Source organism: Barbatula barbatula (genome assembly GCF_947034865.1).
Source record: "Barbatula barbatula genome assembly, chromosome: 18".
NCBI lineage: Eukaryota > Metazoa > Chordata > Actinopteri > Cypriniformes > Nemacheilidae > Barbatula > Barbatula barbatula.
In genome coordinates, this window is record NC_136781.1 from 20895634 (window position 1) to 20914327 (window position 18694).

Sequence of the window (18694 nt, forward strand, 5' to 3'; positions counted from 1 at the left end):
CCCTACGAGAACCTACTGGCAAACATTCAGTTTGCGATATGCTTTTTGAGTGACTCTTTTTGTTGATGTAGAGAACACTGCTGGAAGGGAATCAAAAAATTAGTCATGCATGGTGAAGTGCAACCTTCAATCATCAGATAGGAGATCAAGCTTAGAAGAGGTAGAGCTGTGGATGGCTGACTGGTTCGGGATCACTTCCTGATTCAGTCAATCTAGGATCTCTTTCATTACATTTATGCATTTGGCAGATGCTTTTATCCAAAGCGACTGACATTACATTACACTATACATCTGTTTTAAGTATGTGCGGGAGCTTGGGGACTGGCAAAGGAGAGTTGGCTGCTTGGGGAGAGCTGGGCAGGTCAGCGGGAACATGGAAAGGCTGGGCAGAGGCATGGAAAGGCTGGGCGGGACCAGCGGGGAAGGAAGCAGCCAAAAGTCAATGTCATTAGTCCAGGGAGGGAGTATGGGTGGGTCTTTCCCTCAAAGCCCAATGAAGTCCATATACGGCCGGGAATGAATGACTATTGTCCTCGCTCTCACCACTTTCCCTGACGCAGAATTCACACCCCACCGCCTGGAGGACCCGATTTATAAAGTCCTCCAGGGAAAATTCATGTCGGGAAGCACGATGAAAGCGAGTAGCTCATCATCCAGTCGAGACAGAAATAAATCGTTAATTTTGGGGTTGCAAAACAAAAAGGTCTAGTGACCTCCAAACGCGATGACCACTCCATCACCATCTTCATCAGTTTACAACAACTAACAATACGGAAACAAGACCTGAGAAAGACTACAACAAAATACAAGGATGATATATTGTCCAGGGAATGAGGATCAGGGTGCAAAGGATTATGGGGAGTGTAGTCCGTTACACTATGTATATTACAGTATATTGCATATATATCAATAGATCATCCCAACAATGATACACTGGACCTTTAAAGTGTAAAAAATCCTCACACCATTCCCACTTATAATTTTAAAATACAGCTGTTGTAGCAGATACAGCTGGATGTCATTAAATAGCAATAAAAGTGCTATTAATGTTTAAACACTTGCCAAAGCCTGCTGTTCAATTCCTCTTATTTTTATTGTAACACCTAATACACAGGGACGGATTATAACTTTGATGTGCCCTGGGCGTTTCATAGGCCCCATGGCATCACATATTTTACGAGAACAGTGTCATATATGCCCAAATACACAGGACTTAGAAGTGGTTCGCACAGAACTCATCGTTGCGTCTAAAAATGCATGACACAGTGTTTAGGAATCTCGTGGCATTCTATTGATAACATTAATTGCCATATGCAAAGTTTCTATTGTAAACAAAAGCTTACGACACTTGTCCTGCCTTCGGGGTCTTCTGATTGACAGCATATTAAAACCATGGAAACGCTGCAAATGGCCCGAGACAGTTAAACACGTCCGTCTAGAGCATGTTGACACAGAAAAACTATATAAAAGTAGTTCAGCAGAACAGAAAAGGTCTTCTGTGTAAAATGCACAAAAAACAACACAAAGTGGTTTATTTTATATTTTGCAGTACTCGACACTTAAAAAAGCTTCTGACCTCTCCACTATATTAAGCCTATGCCTTGCACAATTGACATTTCTGCATTAAGAATACTAGGATTTGACAGTCCATTCATCACAAAATAAGCAATAGCAATAAACAAAGCATTTAACATTATCTTCAAAAAAAAGTTCGTTTTAACTTAGCTGAGAGGTATCTTTCGTGATTTCCTCAGATAAATCTTCTCCACGACGTAACCCAAATCCAGCTGTTTCACAAGACTGCATTCAATGGCCTTTAACGACACATTTCTGTGGTTTTATTTTGCCTTCTTCTACACGTGGACGCTTATTTTACACAGTGTTTTTATAACTCGCCTTCAACAGAGGCATTAGATGCATTCGGATTATTTATTTGATTTATTCGGTTAAAATTTCACAACTGCAAAAAATAATCCCTTTATTCCATAGCATTGAGAATGTAAATAATGCACCAGTTAAATTTGCCAGGGCCCCCGCTGGACTAGTGCCCTGGTCACGTGCCCGGTAAACCCGTGCGTTAATCTGTTCCTGCTAATACAGCATATGCCAAATGTTAATATAATGCCGGATTCTGCTATAGAGGTGTATCACCTAGAATCTGAAAGTGAAAAAAGTGACTGTAACAACTAAAAAGGTAGTTTAATTCCATGTTTATTCCAACTGCCTCAAATATCTGCCTCATCAATTATGAATGCCCAATTATTAAAAATGAATGACCGTATACAGTATGACATGTCAGAATATTACTGGACTTTCTTTCTTTCTTCCTTTCTTTTTCTAACTGTATAAATGTCATTCTGCTTCCAAAACAACTCATTATTTACATCAACACCAATATGCAGAAGTTTTATTTATATAACCACAAGAAGGCGCTAAGGGGAAGACGTGTGTTGTCATCTAGGCACTACAGCAGAATATCAGCAAACAGTTCTTAAACACAGGACAAACTGCATACAATTCAGAAAGTGTATAAAAAGAGTTCAAAACGAAATCCCAATTCTTCACTGGTAATAAAAGCGATCTGTGTATTAAAGACTCGCAGAAGGTTTTAGTGGTGCTGAAGAACAGCTCCAGTGCGCAGCGCACTGCATCCTCTGCGCATCACACCAGCGGTGCGCCAAACGGCCCTTCGGGAAGGGGACACCACACAAAACGTCACTCCAAACAATGAGAAGATGACCTTGATTTTATTGCTTGCCAAGTATGTTTTAAACGGAGATACAATTGCATTTCCCCCTCTTCACTATTCGAAGGGAGTACGGCATAGGGATGATCACTTCGCAGTGGAGCAGCTTTGAGAAGAAGTCCGAAAGGCTTTCGATTCGCCGATTCATTTAAAGTCCAAAGTGTGTACAGAGTACAATTCTAAATCCGTCTTCAAAATAAAACGCAGGATTCGTTTTCAAATGACGAACAACGTGTCGAACGCCCTACGCGTTTACTCCCAAAGTTCAAAGTGATTCACAAAAGCTGTGCGAACTGGTTCGACGATCGAGTCAGTGAAAGGAATCAGATAAAAGACTCGTTTGCGAATCATACAACCGTACTGCATACTGCATTCCTAGTAGGAGTAATATGGTAGTGTGTCGTTTGCGAACAAACCCCTGTAGGTGTGTGTGTGTGTGTGTGTGTGTGGCGAGATTGTCGGCTTCATGAAATACACGCGAGACGCTTCCAGTGGACCGAAGTGTCTTCAGAGGGGCAGAACAGAGGAGAAGGGGCAACTGTGATCTTCCAGGCGATGCCAAAACAAGGTTACGGGATGGAAGTTATACGCGGACGCCCAAACTAACAGTTCGAGCAGATGATAACTTTGGTGAAGTGCTTCTTCATCTCGTATTATTGGACTTTTGACGCCGTGTGTCTGAATTGTGATTCGTTTCGCTGGACTTGCCCTACTCTTACTAAACCACTTCTTCATGAAGCAACTCTGATTCAGATTTGTGGAAATATCACAGAGATCCGCACGGCAAGCCACAAGCTCTTCGGCACCATCAAGTAAGTTAAATATATGTCATCAATGTCGTGAAGAAGCTGTCATTGTTGTCGATGCATCATTACACGTTCACGCTTTGTATTCAGTCAAATACGTTTTTAACGTCACACAAATTGAAAGGGATATTTTTAAGGCAGTTAAGTGAAGAGGGAGGATTATACCCTTATAGAAATGTCATAGTGGTTACCATGGTAAAGTGAAACTGTGCCTATTTCAACCTGATTGTACACTTCATTTGTGTTGTTAGTGTGCCTTGTGTAGTCAGGTTGAAATTGAGTATAACCTAAAATGTTTAGCTAGATATGATGCATTTGTTAGATTGCCTGACATGCCTGTAATACTGTGAAACTTGTTAAAAACTCAATAAGTGTGGTAAATATGGTGTTTTGGCAATACCAATGGGGAAATTGACCTTTTATGTTAAACGGTTATGTCAACCAAATGTGTGAATTTGTGAAAAAGACTTGCACACTTCCGAATAGATACTGTACATATACATTCACATGGTGATTTTTTCAAGCCGACAACTGTTTAGCACCGTTTACTGTTAATTTACTTTTTGCATATGTATTCATGAATTCATTTATTTAACCTCTAATAAATGTAATAACATTTTCCGCTCATGGCTCACTATTTTTATGTTTCAGCAATCTATTTGTGAAGACCCATCACTCAGTCCAGAAAGATTCTGCATATATACGTGCATTGGGTTTATATAACATGCATGTAAGGTTTTCCCGTTTGTGTGTGCTGAAAGGCCACAGTATGCACTGGTTATTCGTTCATGTCAGTATTTGATGCATTCAGAAACAGTTTCAGTGTAGATTGACCATTGCTGCAGCATTAGATCTGTGGCTACTGTATGTTTCTGTGAGTTTATACATCAGTTTACATGTAAATGTTGAAGTTTGGACTGCACTACATCCACAAACCACCCCAGCTCTCTGCATGCCACAGAACAGACAAATGCATCTCTTTTCTTGAGAGTTTATTCCCTACATTAATATTTTGTGTTTTCTCTTTTGAACAATATACTATACCTTTTACATACTGCACAAATGGTGCGATGCAGGAATAATTCAGGTGCAAATGTGTAATGGATTGGTAAAGAAAAGCACTTGCGGCAGATTTCATTTCTCTTTCATGGCAGCCTTATACTGAATTACGTGAGGTTTAAGAAAAGGTTTGCCCTTTAGTGATTTCCATCTAAAATGTCTTACGTAGACCTATAGTACAAGAAAGCAGTAACAAAATGTAATTGATTTGGACTTAGTTTTTCTAAGTATGACAAATCAACATGTGTTTGTAGTTTTTAAATTGTAGTTCATCAGGTACAGTATGCGGTCACAACAAGTGAATGAACTTTGTTTAGACTACCATAATAAACCTTGATAAAGACTGAAAGGTGATCAATGTTAAATTTCATTAGTGTGCTGGAAATGAATTTGCTAGCGAACATATGTAAAAATCATGTTTCTGCTTAAGACTGAAGTTAAAGCCAGGAGAGCATCTTTCCGTATCTCCCGTACGACACTGCCGCAGAGCTCTTCAGCAAATCTCTGGCTAAATGAAAACAGATGATGGTGCCAAACCCCACGTGGGTACTGCTGTGTGTCTGCCACCACCATTTATCACCGTCAGCTCCCTCGGCCTCGGAAAGGAAAGAGTACCCTCACGGTCCCCATAGAAGAAATTCTAATCTGCTGCTTTGAATGGGCTTCTTTGTGGCGTGGGGGTCCAGACCAAAAACCAAGTGGAAATGAACTGAATTTGATACTCGTGTACATTGGTGACTTACTCGCACAGTGGACCGGCAACTCGCAGGCGTTCCTGGACGCGATGACCAAAATGCAGGACTGGTCAAGGCCCACGGTTCACAGTTTCAGTCCCCAGACGTACAAAAACTATTAGGGAGCGGAATTGAGAAGAGGAGATTAGGACGACCCGGTGTAGCCAGCAAACGCCTTCCCGGGGAATGGCAAAATGACTTGTTTGTGTAATGATAAATCACAAAGGCCCAGCATCTTTCCGCCCGCTCTTTCTGCGCGAGTCGCACACTCCACTGAACATGGTAATAGCTGTAACCCGAGGATGAATAGATTTATTTGAAAGAATTTTGCAAGCTGACATTTATAATTAAGTTTCACAAGTGCAAATCCAGTTTTGATGGATGCTCAACCGATCAGTGTATGGCCATAATCAAATAGACTGAAAAAGAGGAGGCTACTTAGCATTTAAATGGCCCGTGTGCTGTTAAAATAAGCCAACGAGAGCCGTATAAATATTTAGAAGGTCTCTTTAGAAATACGAACAGATGAAAAAGGTCAGAAGGCTACGGAATGAGGTGCCACAGGAGAACAATGTTGTTGAATCATGAGAAATAATATACAGCCTGTGAATTTGGTTTTTGACATACTTGAACCAACAAACATATGAAAACTTGTGCATTTAACATAGAAACTCGATTTACCGTCACAAATTTCATGTGTACAGTTGACATTGTGTGGGTAGTAATTTTCACAATTTGAATAAACAAAAAAACATGGGTCACATGGAAGATACTTTGAAGAATGTTGTAAACAGCCCCTCGTTCACTTGCATTGGTTTCAATAGAAGATAATGGGGTCCAGTGCTGTTCAATTACCAACATTCTTCAAAATATCTCCTTTTGTGTTCTGCAGAAGAAAGAAAGTCATACAGGTTTGAAATGACAAGAGGGCGTGTAAATAATGAGAGAATTTTCATTTTGAAGGTGAACTACTCCTTTAAACAGATTAGATAATAATGCAAATCATTTAATGCAAATACAAAAGAAGAATTTCTTGACCAAAAAAAACCTTTCTTGACATTTTTTTAATACAGCAAATGATTGCAAAGCTGCGTATATCATTACAATGATTATTATTATATTATTGCTTAAATTATTTCTATGTGAACTTGGAAAGTAATATCAAATTCAATAATGTATTCTCAAGTAACTCTTAGCTCAGTTTTTAACATAAAAACGTACAGAAAACCAAATGCGCGCACTTCCTTGTGAAATTATATCAGTCTCGCTTCTCAATCTGCTTTCTCTTGATCTCTCTTTTCCTCTCGGCTGAACGGATGAAATGCTCTTTTAGAGGAAACAATACGTGCTGTCCTGAACTTAGCAGACAGAAGCATGAGCCGTGAATCATTTTACACACCTCAAGGAATGAACTCACCCAAAAAATGAAAATTCTCGCATAGTTTACTGAACCTCACACCATGCCAGATGCCGTGATTTAAAAAAAAACAAAGCATCACTTCAGACTTAACATGTATGCCAACAACATCAGGCTATCAAAACAAATATGTTGACACGTCAATACATTTCATTGTTTTCATTGTGTTATTTTACCACTTAAAATGTTTTCGATTCTGCTAGACATGTCAAAAATACTGTTCTTTCAAACATGTACCATTTTACTTTAGAAGACATATATTATAAACACTTTTATGATGTCTTTTATGATGGATGAATGTACTTTTTGGAGGTTCGACGTGTTTAGTTCCATTTTAGACCGTGTAACACAAGCTGTCCAACTGAAAAAACAAGCCAAACACAAACTATAGATGCAAAAAACACAGTGCCATAGAATCCCTTACAATTGGGGAAATTGCAACTCTGTACATTTGCTCTACAGTGAAGAAAGTCCCGCCTTCCACTAAATCGAGCCAATCGTCAATTGTTAAAAACCAATGATTTTCTGGGGGCCTGTTGTCGGGTCCTTACCACCTCGACTGGACTGTTGATTATTTTGTTCCTGTGTGCTCTTCATTAGAGAGCTAAATTTAACTCAGGCGAGGAGTGCTTTTGCAATTATCTAAAACAAAGAGCATAGTTGCTATGCCTTCACAAAACACAACACGAAGCACAGGAGCCAGGATTCCCACCACAAAGAAAAACAAAGCACAACTAGAAGTGATAGGAGAAGAGCTCATGACACCAGGAAACAATGGAAAGCCATGCGCTCACATCAATACTGCAGACTAAACCCAGACGCCTGGACCAAAACCCAACACGCGAATCCAAACACCACTCACCATCCTGTCACTAAAAACCAGAAAAGACCTCACAGAGGTGACAAGACAGTGACGTTATTATGAGGAATACAGATTTAGTGCATCTCCATCTTCACCCTGAACGACCAGCCGACTGCGACCGGTTTCCTTCCGTGATGTTATTAGAGTTGGCTTAACAGTGCCAGCGCGGCTCTTCACTGTACTTCTGTCACCTGAAGAGAGAGATCCTAGTGTGCTATACTGCCAGAACGTGCTTTAACAAGGCATAGAAGCTTAATAATTCAAAGAACATATAGAGCTCCTGGGAAACATAGCACTTTTCTGCTACGAGATGAGAAATTATTCAGAAAACAGTCACACACATTCTACTGACGTGAAAAGTAAATCACAACAAAACATCATTTTACAATCACTGATGCTTTAAGGTGCTCCGCAAAAGAAAACATCGGCTGTAATTATTTGCCGAAGTGCGCGGCGCTTGTAGTTTTCCACAGGATATAAAAAATGATTTCGATCGGTGGAAAAGAACAATCATTCATCAGACCTGTAATTATCAATATGTAAAATCAGCGAGAAAATTCAGCAGTAATTAGGGTCAGATGTGTTTATCACTTGAGGCATGACTGAGATAATAACCACGCTCGCCCTATAATCATTCCTGGCTACTAATCAAGTGATTGACATTTCTAATAGTAAGTGTGGCTGTTCTTTTAGAAATATGAGTGTGTGTGGGCTGTCTTCAGTCGCTCATGCAGTCAATGTGGAAAGACCGGTGCATGCTGGGACATGCTACGTGAAGTCCTTTTCTTCCCCCGCGCTGTTTCTGAATTCTGGATTTTGATAGGTTTTCCCGAGATGAATTGATAAATAATGTTACACGTTCTTTGTGTTTTGGAGAAAAAAAGGGATGCACGGTAATTTATGGGCCGATAACATTAAAGGGATCGTTCACCCAAAAAATTAACATTCTGTCATCATTTGCTCACCCTCATGTCATTTCAAACCTGAATAAATGACTTTGTTCCGATGAGCACAGAGAAAGATATTTGGAAGAATGTTAACAATTTTGAATTCTGTGAATAGGGGTCATTTGTCCCCACCACTTTTTGGAAGAAATTCAGATATGCTTCCGGAAGGTGTGTATTGTTTAGGGGGTAACACAGTTCAATAAAAGGAAAGGAAGGAGACGGGAACCGGCGAACATAAAATAGACTTTTAATTAATAAAATCAAACATAAATAGACAGCCGGCAGCCCCCTCGCGGCGACTGCCGGCGAAACACACAAACCATAACATAAAGTCCAGGCGTGGTCCTCTCTCACTGACGGTCTGGTCGCTCGTCCTCTTATGCTCCCGATCTCCTCAGTGATACTCGAATCCCGGGCTCTCGTCCCACCAACCTCACTACAAGGGGCCATTAACATCTTCACGTTGTGAAAAAAAATTTCCCGTTCCGGAACGGCCACTATATATGATAAATATGCCCAACGAGTTATTACAGAAACAATTCATTTAAGTATTAATTGTTTTTGTCCCCACCACTTTTCAAAAACAAAGTTACGCCACTGTTGACTGCCATGGTAGTAAAAATGAAAAGGAAGTCAAAGGTGCCCCAGAACTGTTTGGGTTCCTACATTTATCAAAATATATCACTTTGTGTTCAACAGAACTAAATAAAATACAATATATTTGGGTAGTAAATTGTGGATGATGTCAAGGAACTGGAAATTGCTAACATTCTTACGAATATCTTTCTTTGTGTTTAACAGAACAACTTGAGGGTGAGTAAACGATGACAGAATACAAATTTTTAAGCGATCCCTTTAATAAACAAGACCATTTATCGCCCATGCCGATATGAGCGATATATTGTCGTGTATCAATATTCATAACACTTTTTTTCTACAAAACACAAAGAACATGTCAATTTATAATAAAATGCAGGCTGATATATTATAGCCGATTAATTATGAATCATTTCCTTTGGTTGAACCACCTTAGCTGCACGCTGCTCACAGTTAAAATCCAGTACAGTACTGTCCTTCTGTCATGATCATTCACTTACTGCTTTTTAGCAAAACATTGTTGATATAGTTATGTAGATATATATGAATGTGTAAATTATAGGAATATATAAAAAGCATATCGTTTGAAGCCGACTGCTGTCCAAATGCTTTCTGTCTTGAGACCTGTTAGACTTGTGGCTATTGAGAACACCTTTCTGGGTTGCTCTGGAAGAACATCTTTAATTTGTTTATTAAATAAACATTGTAACAGAAAAGGTTAAAAGTTAAAGAATCTTTAATAAGTGTAATGTACATGATTTTCAGGGGAAAATATAATTTTTCTGTCTCAGAAAATGTTATAATATTTAAATAATGTATATTGGCAAATATAGCGAAAGCGGCCATTTTGCAGAGTGTTCTGCCACTCAAGGGGGCGTGTCCCGGCGTTGTCACGTAGGAAAGTGATGTCAATGCATACCCTCTATAATTAACTTTCACAAGTATCACACCTCTCCTCAAGCCAGGTGTTTTATCATGCTACACAACACATACAGTATTAAAACTTAAGTTTACAACTTTAAACAAATGCTTGTTTTAAGTGTGGACATTTCCTAGGTTAATTTAAACAAGCATTTGGGTTTGTCGAGGTGTTACTCAACCCTGGGTTTTGTTTCAAGGATTTTTTAGGGAGAGCTGTGCTAATATTTGTGAAAATGAGCAGAATTTGTCTGGTGTATGACAAACAAAATCTCAAACGTTTGAGAACATGGATCCTAAACCTAGTTAGTGGCCTACTTAGTCAGGATTTAAAAGGGATAGTTCACCCAAAAATGAAAATTTGTTCTAAACCTGCATAAATGTCTTCGTTCTGTTGAACAGAATTTTGGAAGAATACTAGCAACCAGTGGCGGTTTTAGGCACGGGCGAACGCTGGGCCGCCGCAAATCGGTTATCTATTATCTATCATTCATTGTGTGGGGAATTGGCAAATTGGCGCCCCTGCATGCTGAAAAGATAAAGGTATGCAACTATAAAGTTCTCTTCAGTTTGGAAAGACGCTGCGGTGTTTAGCCTAGTCGTTAGAGCGCCTGACTCTCATTCGGACAGACGCCGGTTCGAGGCCCGCGCAGGGCAGGTAGAACTGACACCACTTATACAACAAATTTGGTTTTAAGTCAACAAACACGAGATCTAATTTCACCATGATATTGTGCTTTGCAACAAAACTGTTACAAGTTCAGTTATTATTATTTATTTCCATCAGTTGGGTTAACTAAGGTCCCGCAATGAGCAAACAGAATTTTCCAATCTGTAGCTAGTTTCAAAGACGAACATAACCTTTGCTATTTATTTGCTACATCACACATGTCATGAATATGAAGGAGGTTTTATGCATGTTTATGACAACTGTCATTAAGTGTCATTCGCTCAATTATGACATTTTTAATGCAAATATTGTTTGTTTGAGGTCTTTGTTGACAACTTTACATTAACCAATACATCTTAACCTGTCATAATTGTCATAAAAACATGACATAGCAGATTAATAATTGAATGTAAGACACTACTTAGCTGGTGTTTCGGCATCTAACCATATTGCCTTAGAGACACTTCTGTACGCGTCACAGTTGTTTTATTTGACAGAACAAACATTTTACTTGTACGGTCAACAGAAAGTTGGCCATCCCATCGCTCACCCCCTACCAACCACGACAAACAATATAACACACCGGATATAAAGGAAACGGAAGTGAACACAACAAAACACGTGATTACAAATAACCAATAAGAAGATAAATGAATTAAGGCCACTACAGCTGGGTTAACTGTCATATTGGTTTTGACATTGGCTGTCATGAGGCCATTATAACTGTCATGAATCTTTTTCTGACCACCTTTTTTCCAGTGGTACAAATTGAATGTCAGTAAAATATCATTAAGTGTTAATACTCTGTCAAATTGTTTTATAACGATGTCATGTATACTTTTCTTGACCTCAACTACAGTGGTACAATTACATTTTAATGACAAATTCAATTTGTACCACTGTAGTTTAGGTCAAGAAAAATATGACATAATTTAGTTTTTTCGAGGGGGGGCGCTCAAAGATGTTCTCGCCCGGGGTGCAACTCAATGTAGAACCGCCACTGCTAGCAACTGACATTTCTAGCGCGCCATTGACTACCATTAAAGTTTGTTTTCCTACATTTCTACTAATGGTGTTCCCGAAATCCCTTTTAAAGCATGATAGGCATGCTAAAGGCTATGTCAAACAGTTCTCATATTTAAGCATAATCACATTGTTGATTATAAATACATTTGATTCAAAACCAATAGGTTGAAATAAGACAAATTCCCAGTGATTCTAGTATTTGAGTGTGCTTAATGTATTACCGTTCACACAAGCTAATGTTTTGCGAACTCTTTCAAATCACTTGTGAGAACCAACTCTCGCTCTTCATGTGAGTATACCACAGTTGGTGTGGGTTCATATTTGTAAGGAGGCTCACATAGTCTTAGAACAGAACCCGTATGTTTGTTTAAATAAGTAAATAAATGAAATAGGTTTCTCATTATGGTAACTATTTGCAAAGTTACAGAACAATTGCATCACGGTAGAAGAAAGACAGCAAAATGCAAGGTCCCAAATGATAATAAATACAAACTTAAAAGATGCAGTCTCTGTATCTGCTAGTGAAAGAGACAGATAGAAGATGGTTTTCTACTACAGCGTTGGATGCTAATGACAAAGTCAGTGCACACTTGTGGTGTCATGACTCCGTGTGCTCAGAAGCCTGGAGACGGCACAAGCATGTGACACCGCTTTTCTGTTAGAAACACCAGAGCCAAACTTAAGCACAGCTGGATAGCCTGTCTCTATGTGGCACAGAGTCAATATTACAGAAACCACAAGCACCATTCTGCTATTCTAACAGTGAGGAATAACACATGCTTCAAAGGGTTTTGCTTTTCTTGGCATCAAAGTTTTTTTTATTAGTTTTGTGGTTGAATGTCAATTTGCTGAAGGAATAAAGAAAACAAACTAGATTCTGCATCCTTCTGAAAGCCAATAAAAACATATAGGCCTATGTATTTATGTCTCTCACACCGGCTATGGCACACAGGCGTTCATCAGGGCGAAGGGTTTTATGTTCGATCCGAGAGCACATTTAAACGACAGCAAACGTTTGTGTTTTTAAAACGTTTGACAAACACACACTGTTGCCAAGATGATCTGCATTCACACAGATTCCAGAAAATGAGTGCTGTGCACGCCAGGTGCCTGAATACATACAGTAGGCTACAAATGCCCAGGTTTAACCCATTTTGTATACAAATTTATATATTATTTAGCAAATGTGAACAATGTGTCTCCGCTGGTCATAATGGTGCAGTAAATCGCACAGACATGTAGGCCGTTGCTGTTTACATCTAAAGACTATAAATCTATACATAAATGTATTTATTCAATTATGTCCTAAAATGATGTTTGCACATCTCACAAATTCACTGCTTTTCATGTTTTGTTACTCTGTAAGGTTTGTAATTGTAAGGTTTTGTCTTTTAAATCACTTGGATGCATTAGAGAGCAGATTTACCGTAACAAACGAGAATGTATGTCAAGGTCCAGAAGACCACCAGAAAAGTTTACTCTCAGTTTTAAAGTTTCCAGGTGGCCACTGCTGTCATCCTCTGTTCTCACAAAATGTTCACATCGCGTTATAAATACATTGGACATGGAAAAATAAAAATGATTGTTTCAAATCCTGTATAGTCTTCTTTTTTCTGCAGAACATAAAAGATATTTTGAAAAATGTCAGTGGTTTTGAGTCCATATAATATGGCATGATCCAGCCCGTGTTCTCCGGTTGTGTCTTGTGTTTGTTATTTCCTGTCCTGTGTCAGGAACGAGGTGGAAGAACCCAAGTGCAGGCAGCGGTGAAGGGGTTAACAGATTTTAATATATACAAAACAGAAAATAAACACCCACGATGGGGTAACAAAACAAGAACAGGGGACACCATAAACCGATAACTAAACACACTAGACAAGACCACTAACTACAACATACCAAGACTAAACAGAACACTCACAAAGGTAATTTACATATAGCTGACTGGAACATGAACAAAGGAACTCTATGTACAGCATACAGGTACAACGAACGAGCACAAGACAATAGACAAGAGGGCATTTTATAGGGAGACTAACAAAGGAGATAACGATGGGCAGGTGCGGGTACTGAAACACTCAGGGAAGGTTAACGAGACAAAAGGGCGGGAAACACTGACGAGACACGAGAAAGCACATGGCAAGTCAGAATCAAAACAAAGCCATGCCTTTCTCACACAAAACCTAAGGCTATGCCATGACTCCGCTGCAAGACCAAGAATAAACATGACATGATAGCGGAATCATGACAGTCCTGTCCCTTGTTTTGTAGTTTTTCTCGTGTGGTAGTTTCCTGTTATCTTGTTAAGTTTATTTCCCACTGTATATAGCCCGTGTTTCACTTGTTTTTTGTCATCGTTTCATGTCTCTGGAGAAGTTTAACAGTACTTTGTTCTATTCATGTTGATTTACTGGTTTCTTGTTATCTGTGGAGTTTACTATCAAACTGTAACATGGATCCGACTCTCCCCCTTTCTTGGAAGTTGTTTGGTTATCAACGTTCTTCAACTAAATCCCTTTTTTCGGTTTTGCAGAAGTAAGAAAGTCATACAGGTTTGAAATGTCATGAGGGTGAATAAACAATATCATTTATAAGTTTAGCAGCAACATTCCAGTTCAGTCTCATATAACATTACGTTCGTTTCCAACTTTAAGAATTCTCAGAATCGAACTCCATGTAGAACCCATTTGACAAATACGCAATTACATAGATGTCATTTAGGGATGGGACAAATCATGGTGTCCCAACCATTTATTGGAAGAAATGATCAAAATCAGAAGATGTGTATTACAGTCTTAGGGTGTTGCGCTTCCTCCTCCTGCTCCGCCTCTCGTTGGTCCTCCTCATATGCCACCTATAATGCATCCTCCTCCTCTTCCATATTCTTTATATAAACGTTCTGCTCCTGATATTCTATTATTTGTGACCAAAACGTGTTCAAGTAGATGAATAAATGCGGTTTAGAAAATAAAGTTATGCCACTGCCACTTAATTCGTCTGTTCGGCGGAGCAGGGCCACCACACGAGGTGGTTGGTGTTCCTGGAGCTGAACTGGTTAAGCGTTGTTTAACAGCGCAAGGGTCGTGGGTTTGATTCCCAGGTGACAAGCTATACACCTTCAACACACTTTAAGTCATTCAAAATGAAAGCATCTGCCAAATGTATAAATGTACAGCTAGGTTTTGAACGACAACTCTGACATAAATCTCAGAATTGTGAAGCACACAAACTGCTGATTCAGCTAAACTCCGCTGGAGGCTTGCAGACAGTTTTTGCTTATGTGTGGCATATATTGTTGATATTTTGACAAAGTCACAAAAATGCACCTACATTTTTGGCACAGTGTTTTCACAGTCTCATTTTAGGCGTACAATAAAAGCAAGCTCCTGATTCTAGAAGGTTCATTTTTGTCTTTTTTCTCCTAGACACTTTCGTTACTTATTATTGTTGTCCTTTTCAGTTTTTCTTATTTTCTTCTGTACAGCTGCTTTGGAACAATGCACACTGTGAAAAGCGCTATATAAATAAAATTGAATTGAACGTTTACAAGTTTAGTGCGTATCCGTCTCGAACATATATCAAAACCGCAACAAAACTCGAGATTTCACGTTGGTCATGCCGATGCACATGTGCAGTACAGAGCAATGGCTGTGCACAAGTTCACATCAGCATTTTGTGTCTTACTATTTCCTTACCTGAACCTGTCATTACACTTCAAGAACTGTCTTAAAGCTTTGCTAATTGATGATTGGTTCTTTTATTAGAAGGACAGACTATTTTACTTGGGACGTCACATGGGATTGGATATAACTATTCATTTTTATTTTTAGGTGCTGCATTTCAACTATAATATAACATCTCAAAGTGCATAATCCATTATGGTCACAGTTATTTTTAAGAATACTTTATATTCATTTTTGTTATAAAAGCAAAATCACACTAGCTCTCATGAGCAGTTAGACCGCAGTCTCGTGCCTATGGCCGAATCACAGCCGCACAAATCTAACAGAACTTATTCTCATGTGAAATTCATTTTGAGTCTACAAAACAATAGAAACACCAATCAATATATTGATACCGAGAACTAAATATGGAGGAGTTGCATAATTTATATCTCATGTATCATATTTGTCAAATGTTTGAACATATATCATCCACGGTTCAATGGGCAGGCAGAGGGTCTCATGAGATTCACACTGCAGTGGCTTTTCTGCCAGGAGCTGTATATAAATTCACAGGCCTGACACTGTTCCAGTGTGTCTTGAGTCATCAGCCTCTCTTCCAGGTTGGAGAAGCTGTCTGGCATCCCAGCAGTCACACACTTTGGATGAAGTGCAGTGGACAAGCACAGGTTTCGCAGCAGAGACATGTCTAAAAATCCAGCCTCTTCTTCTAGATGTGGTTTATAAGGTTTCTCCTCCTGAAACAATCCTCCAGACTTAGCCTCCTTATCTCAAAACCCTGCCTGCCGAAGAGCAAACTACTGCACTTTTAATTGTCATTAACACTGTAAAATGCAATGTTGAGTAACACTTACTTAAAGCCTTTTATGTATAATTCATTATAAAGGGTTGTTAAAGTCACCACGAAACAGATGTTGCGATTGACTTCTTTTCCGCATCGTGACGTACATCCGAACGAAACGGCTTCTGAAATTAGAAAAAAATGTGCCTGGCCATTGGACAGTGAGTATAGTCCTGCCTCTTTTTTGTTGCTGACTTCACTTGGTGAAGTGTTGTTGTTGAGAGGGGGGAGGAGCTTCATGTTTTTGATTAAAGATAACAAGTGCAAAGGAATAAATAAAATGATGGTGTGCACGGATAAATCATTTATAATAATCACTGCTACACTTTCCTGTTGGATTTAATGGTGACTTCAAGGGTATGATGCATTATAATTGTTCATAATGTGTGTTGTAATCAGAGGCGGACAGAGTACACAGGTTCATTACTTGAGTAAAAGTACAGATACCCCTTGCTAAATTTTACTCAAGTACAAGTAAAAGTACTACAGTCAGATGTGTACTTAAGTAAAAGTACTGAAGTACATGTTTTTAAAAGTACTTGAGTATCAAGAGTACAAGAGTACATTTTCTAAATATTGCATTACTACTGCCACAGTGCTTACATTTATGTACAGAAACGTCCTACATGGAGTTATGAAAAATGTTAATGTTAATACCTTGGAGAATGTTAAAGGAATTTAAAGTAAAATAAAGTAATTTTAATCTTTTTACCATGCTTTATTCTTTTCACCTCTGCTAGAGTTTTAATGGATTTTTTGCACCCACATTTGAACCGAACAGTTTTAAACAACACACCGCATACTCAAGAACATCAAAGCAAATACTCGGCTTACATTAATGAGTAATATTAGAAAATACAATTCAGCTAACAATTGTGTGTACATGTGAGTTTCTCTGTTTTTTCATCAATCAGTGGTGGCGTTTCATCAAAACCTAGGGTATGGCGAAATTTCCTCAGACCATACAAAAACGAACCACAATGAAACCAAATGATACCACATATATGTAACCACAAAACTTAAAGTAGTAAAAAATAACCCAGCCAGATGTTGTCATAACCACCACCAACGACTACGTTAATCGACTATGAGACTAAAATATAAACCAACCATTGATCAGATTCAGCAAACAAGATTAAATATAAAACATGTCTTACCTTGTCGCAGGGTTGTTAAGCCTTGATTCTTTTCATTTTTAAGCTAATCCTGGCATAGCTAGTGGCAAATCGCAAAATACATAATAGCCTAAACTGCGACTGCACTACAAAGTCTTTCCGTACAATATATTTTTTTAATTTTTCACAGATAGCGTTGTACATTATGAATGAAATACAATAACAATAGTGTAAATTATTCGATTTATTAAAATTATTAAATGGATGCCAACTAATTGGGAAAATAAAGACCATCCCCACTACCCATAACCTCACACTTGATTCCAAAACCACTGTTAGGCATTTTGTAGACAGTTTCTTTGTTTTATTGAAAATAAATGCCTGTATATGATCTTAAATGTGGAAAATGCAGACAAACGACTTTAGCCAAAAAGAGCTTCGAACCAACATTACGATGATGTCACGTCAAAACTACATATCTTCGGTCTTACCGACTATACGTCAATGACGCTATGTGAATTAACGGTGTTTATACATTCTCAAATACACATGCTTCCGACGCCTATGCTACATGTACACATCAGTGTAAAGTAGTTTAATTATCTATAATGAGTCTCATTATGCACACGTACTTTGTTTCAACAATGTTTTCTGAACGCTAGGGCCATACACAAACGCCGCCCCTGAAATCAATAAACCTAAAACAGCAAAGAAGGCGATATAGCAATGTTCTGACACACCTCTGAACCTGACCAGTTATACACGCAGCATAGAGCAAAGAAGAGAAGACAATAATGATTAAAGAAAATCAGCTGACCGGTCACGATGTTTTCAAGTTCATTTCATGTTATATTTAGCATTTTATATGACGCTATTGGCTACTCTTCCCTTCCCTTTATTCTTTATTCGTATAAAAATACCCCCAAATCGCATGAAAATACACACAAAACACATATTCTTCAATCGTGCATTTATTAGCTTCTTGTTTTGGTGAAGAAATGTCACTTTAGCTTCATCGCGGATGTCCTGAATGAGGAAGTGTACACAGGACGTGTCATGCAGACGTGAGATGATTGACAGCTGTACAGCAAATGAAAGAGCTCTGAGGTCTGGGTGATTGTTGCTGATAGGCTCGCCCAATAAGTGGCGCCTGCACAATCCAATCACGTTTGAGAGGGAAAAAACAAATTGGTGGTTTCCGAGATTTTTCTTTTTCCTTTTTAGAAGTAACGTGTACTTACGGTTATGGATAGAAATGTAGCGGAGTAAAGAG

The 18694-nt window shown here is 38.7% G+C and overlaps 1 protein-coding gene across 1 annotated transcript in view; it reads left to right on the forward strand.

The window, feature by feature from the left end:
• Nucleotides 1–3236: 3236 nt before the first annotated feature.
• il1rapl2 (interleukin 1 receptor accessory protein-like 2) overlaps nucleotides 3237–18694 on the forward strand; it is a 158138-nt gene continuing 142680 nt past the window's right edge. The window contains exon 1 of the mRNA XM_079479137.1: nucleotides 3237–3558. The gene's annotated coding sequence lies outside the window, so the exon portion shown is untranslated. The remainder of the gene's footprint in view (nucleotides 3559–18694) is intronic.